Source organism: Ornithodoros turicata, chromosome 4 (genome assembly GCF_037126465.1).
Source record: "Ornithodoros turicata isolate Travis chromosome 4, ASM3712646v1, whole genome shotgun sequence".
Taxonomy (NCBI): Eukaryota; Metazoa; Arthropoda; class Arachnida; order Ixodida; family Argasidae; genus Ornithodoros; species Ornithodoros turicata.
Genome location: NC_088204.1, coordinates 30,381,350 through 30,387,349, shown reverse-complemented (window position 1 = coordinate 30,387,349; position 6,000 = coordinate 30,381,350).

Below are 6,000 nucleotides of genomic sequence, written 5' to 3'. Positions count from 1 at the left end.
CTATTGCACACGAATATTTTTTCAGTTTAACTACGGATTTCACAAGGGCATGATCACAGGATTGTTTGCCCCTGCGATATTTTGAATTAGCCCATTTGAGCCCTTTTCCACCTGGTGGTAATGACGATTTTGCAACCCCCCTAGGAATATCAGGGGGCGACAATGTACCCTTGTCCCCCCCGTTCCGCCGCCTCTGACTCCATGGGTTGTATAATTTATACTGTGATATCACAGAACGACTGTATTGTGATCTCAAGAGCCATTTTGATTAATTGTTGCCGTATGTGCAGATAAAAATACGGGGCTGGTATGCTGCGATTCCGTTGTTCTAAGTTCTATATTTCAATAGTTCCTATAGCTCCTATAGCTCTAAGGACAGAAATATAAGACTTATCTGTTGCATGCATGTGTGATCAGCTGCCTATCCTTTGTAAATTTATGTCGGACTCAACTAGAGTGTAATCCTCGGGCATCTGGGTTGGGCAACGTGGCTTCTGCTGTGAAGCGCGTTCATAATTTCGTTTTACGTAAACACCTAGGAAAGAAGACAATTGTCTCGCTATTGGGCTTACTTCCGTACGGGTGCAGTTCCGTTCAAGAGCAAAAAAAAAAAAAAAAAAGGAAAAAAGAAAAGAAGTTGTTCGAAACGCTGTTTCTGTTGTGGGGCAAAATTCATTCGTTTATCCGACTACTGTGTCTCAAACTGGTCATAACTGGTGCTTACGCTGCATTGGAAACAATATGTACACACACACAGACACACGCGCACACACACACACACACGCACGCACATATATATATAGGGTGAGGTAAAAGGATTATCAAACGGCCACGAAGTTTTACAGAAGTTCAAAAAAAGACGCGGAAACATATTTTAGGGAAGCTACGAACACTAGTTTATTACATAGGGAGGGAGACGTTAAAAAGTAAAATGGCAAGGGGTCGACGTTTCGACAGTGGCACTGTCTTCGTCAGGACGTCTTTTTGTCCTGACGAAGACAGTGCCACTGTCGAAACGTCGACCCCTTGCCCATTTTACTTTTTAACGTCTCCCTCCCTATGTAATAAACTAGTGTTTGTAGCTTCCCTAAAATCTGTTTCCGCGTCTTTTTTTGAACTTATATATATATGTATATATATATATATAAATAAACAGACGATGATGAGATGGTGCTGATGCCTGCCAGCAGGCTGGGCGCTGCCCCAGTGCCATTTGCAGATAGTGAGAGATGATGATGGAGATGAGGATTCCGGTGATCAAAGCATGGTGCAGAGGCCTGTTAATGACAGGAAATCCCAAAGGTGACGGATACGGAAACGATGTACACCTTACGCTTACATACTGGAATACAAATCAGGCGGTAACGGTAATAGTTTACTAGTGAGGCTTGTTTTCGTATCAGTGACACCGTATGTGCACACATTCGTCTGAAAGCGAGGACGAACGATGATGTCACACGATGCCGCGGATTAAGTTGCTTTAGTCACGAAACTCACACACAGATACACACACACACACACACCGATGAAGCAATACAAAAAAGGTTACTTTATTAGGTGGAAACCATATACGAAGAGTGCCCTGGACCGGCAATCCAGAAGATGTGGGTTCGAGTCCTACAGCTAGCTAACCTTTACAGTGACTTCCTTCTTTCTTTACGAAGAGTGCAGTTCGCAGGGGATAGTGTACGGGGTATCTACTATCCTGCCACGTATAAAACCTGCTACCGGAGCCACTAGCTGATTCTTGAATATAGATCAGGGTGTTTCGGAGGATGTCATAAGTTTATAAAAGTATGCAACTGCTTGGAATACGCATATACACACTTTGGCCACGCATCCAGGTTGTGCATTCGTGTCACACATTAATTAACGTAATTTGTATAAGTAAACTCGAAAAATTGGCGAGCAACGGCACATTTTTCCTTCGTGATTTTGAAGGCTACAACACGGTTATCCCACAAAAAATATCGGGTTTCTCACGCTATTTTGACTGAATTTCGAAACTGAAAATCCATTGTTCTTCAAAGAGCTCTTGTCGCAACTTCCTTTTGCTCAACGGGTTGTTCCTCCCAAACACCATCCTTTTTTAGCAAGACAAAAATAAAAAGAAAGGGGATAACACCCGTTTGTCTGCATCAGTATCCTCAGGCTCTGTTAGTCCCGTTCCCCTTCCATTCGATTGAGGAGAGACTAGAAACGAAGCTACAACGAACGCACCTAAGCGAACGATAGATTTCTGGGCCCAAAACAAATGTGTTATGTAACGAAAACAACATGTTAATGCGCACAGGATTTCAAACTCACGAAAACAATCATGCTACTTTTAGTTGGCAATTTTTAGAGTTGATTTATGCATAATGGCTTACTTAGCCGGGGCACTATTGCAAACGGCCGCCGTGTGTGACACAGTCCGCGTGAGTGTATTCTAAGTAGTTTCACACTACTCTGAAGAACCTTAATTGATCTGTTGTTGTTTGTTCGTTTACGAGTTTAGTGGCATACTCGCATTCTCATATCACCGCTACATTCTTCATTTTATTTACATTACAAGAACCAAACCAGAATTTTCTCGGCGAAACCCCGGCTTGCGAGCGGCGCGCGTTCAACCGCGAACTGCTCATAAATTGATGCGCGTTTGCATGGTGGCGACGCAGCGATACCCCGCCATCGCAGACAACCCACCGTTTCCAAAAATAGGAAAATAATTCGAGATGTTCAGAATTTTGTGAAACGAAAACTTAATTACGCAAAATCACTGATACCGTTGAAAAATGAGGCACCGGAGGGAAACCGCACAACACCGTGCGTTTATGTCGGTCGAAATAATATTTCTGTAAATGCACATCACGTTTGAGCGACTGCTTTTGTTATGCCTCAGCATAGGAGTCATGTAGGAGCAGTAGACATAAATAAAAAATAAGAAGGGAGTCAGTTGGGTTAGGTTAGTTTATGCAGTTCGGACGGAAGTGTGCATTTCTTCAGGTACAGACACGCACGCAACGTAGGGCCTATCCCATTCTCAGATTTTCAACATAATGGATTTCAAATCGCGCACGATGTCCCACATTAGCATTTACTTTACGTATACCATGTTGGTGGTTTCAGGTAGGGATGATAGCTTACCGTCGTTTCAACTCAATTGGGTCATATTTGCCAAAGTCATCTCTCGTTCTCAGTTAAACAGAAAAAATAGCATTATACCATTTATACCATTAGGCACCAGTTGCCTTCATTTTAATGTTCTCTCTAAACTTTAGACGATATTTTTAACATCGTTTGATTCTAAATTTAAAACAGAAATCATCCACTGCATGAGCAGGGAACCCTGCCAGTTGCGGCACTCATGATTGTGTCGTTTCTTTTGCAGTTGAGACACCCTGAAGAGTTTCAGCAAAAGCAGTCTGCGAAAAAGCAAAGGACGCTAGACAGCTCAGTGGCAATTTTCCGCAAGGAAGCTGCTAAAGAGACGAAGCTTCAACCACCGGACGTTCTTCAGCAGAAATTTAATAGACTTTTGGCTGAGATGGTTGCCGCGGATGGGTTGCCTTTAAAGGGTCTCTGACCAGAACCTGGTCAACGTCGTTGTTTGTATGGATAACGAACCTACATGGTGCCCTCAAGTTACAACTGAAACGTTTCGTCTCTGCGGAGCCGCCAACTATTCCAAACAAGGAGCCGAAAAGCGGTTTCGATTTCTGCCCTCAACTCGTGCGATCAGCGCAAAACTCTAGCTATTATGCAGTGGTTTTCCCATGTGTATGACGTCAAACGCCCGCGACGTTTATTGGTGGAAAGTCCACACCGGAAGTTCGGGTGGTTTCCGCAACTCCCGTATTGCTGGCTGGGTGCTTTTTCAATATGGACGCGGAAGCACAGCGGAGTCGACAAGTCAGCTTTTCAGCTACCTTTCAGCAGCTGAGAGGCACCTGCTACGTGCAGCAGAGTTTGGAGGCCTTGCTTTTGAAATGTTGAGCCGCGAATCGACTTCAGCATGAAGAGGAAGTTCCAACGACAGACTGTTAGATGAGCTTTCAGCATCGATCACGATGAAGCACATGAACAGTTTGTGTAAATTTCATGTTTGACGGCGCCGTGTAAAGGGGCCGGAGTGGTTCATTGCATAATAATGCCGAAAGAAGTCGAGTGCTTATGTTGCAAGGAGCTGCTCTTAAAGTAGCATATTTAGAACTTCGAGGGCAGCACGAACCTAGCGCTCATATTCACAAGTAAGAAGCGTACGTATCTCGTGCACAATCATGCTGGTTGGTTTCAATACAAAATAGTTTTTCTGAACTTTTCGTTATTGTTCGTCACATATTCAGAAAGAGTGCAGCTGAATTAATACTCGGCGTCCTACTAGCTTTAGCTTTGTTCAAAGCTTGCGTGTCTCATACAGGAAATAGATATGTACACTACATACCAACAGTTCGTGAGATGGATGTTGCACAGACTTGAAAAAAACAAGAGAATCGTTATACCAGTCTGCGCGGTGAACAGGATACGCAAAGCCTTTCCCATAGTGGCTACTACATGCTTTAAATACCCAAGATACTAGGTGGAAGTACCCCCTACAGGGGGTGCCCTTGCAATTTCAGCTGTAGACACATGTCGGTAATGATGCAACTATAATAATGACCCCCCCCCTCCCCTCGAACTTTTTTCAACACTCCTCCATGCTTGGGATTCTGGATAAACCACTGTGCTGACCCCTGACACAAAGCACCATCTCATCACCCTGCTCCGCCTAGTACGAATTACATTGGGCTCTCAATTCCACCACAGACACAAATCCAATCCTGTTCTGACGCATCCTTTTGTCCACCCATTCAGTCAATATGTCGTAAGTGTTTGAACTCTTACTGTCTGATAGCACCCAAATAGTATTGTTTAAGCACCTCAAGTATTTTTATGTGGAAGTAAATCAGACTGTTATGCAGGTTACCCTGTGTGTGACCTCGGTTCCTGCTCTCAGTCCTCCAGAAGTGCTCATTACACAAGTTGACTATCGAAAACCTCAATCTTCCATGCATGATGTAAAACCCCAGTTCGCTTGCTTCCTAGCCATTTTTTCATTCTCAATTTTCCTTTTGTGTGCAAAGTGCACACCCAGTTCGAGTAGGATGTAGACCTTGAGGAACCAAGCTTTGTATCTTGGGCTGCTCAAATATTCAAATAGGCATGTTGTGGTCGAAGATGATGTAACATGAAATGTGGTTCATATAGTTTATTGTGGCACTCAGATAATATCTTCATAATATGTCTGCAGAGATTGCTCCAAAATAGCATATGTGATGCAGCGTTATACATTATTGGGCTTCTGGGAAAAATCATGATTCACCTGATACAGACGGCAGCCTTTGTAACGGTGTCTGACACATTTTTAGCAGCCACTGTTTTAAAATATGCATTAAAAATGCTCCAACTATGAAAGTATCACGAAGTTCTTCATTTCATTTGTTTACTTAAACACCCTTGTGAAGGGATTTACATAAATGCGGGAGGTTTTTTATCCAAAAAAGACAAATACCAAAATGATGCAAACAAAATTTGTTCACTCACCACAAAGAAATTCATTCGATCTGAAAACGATCATAGCACTTGGAAATAAATGACGATACATTTTGTTCTGATGCTATGTGGGCAGGAACGTCATTCCAGTTTGACACCATCAGCTGGTGCGGAGAGTAGAGGAATTTTTTTGTTTGTGTAGGTGGAGCAAGTACTTTGTGCGAGTCATCAAGTCTTGGAAGTAACTTGTGAGGGGATTGACAGTAAGTGGGGTGGGGAGGAGTGTGACTGTAATATAACTTATGAAAGAATGCCAGGCGTGATACCTTTCATCTGGTAATCAAAGGAGTAAGAAAGAGTTTGGCTTTAATGGCTGAGACGCTGGAAAAAGGATGATAATCACGAGCAACAAACCGTGCGGTTCTGTACAAATTCTACTTTGTCGATTAAGAGATGTTGGGATGGGTTCCAGATTGCAGAGGCATTTTC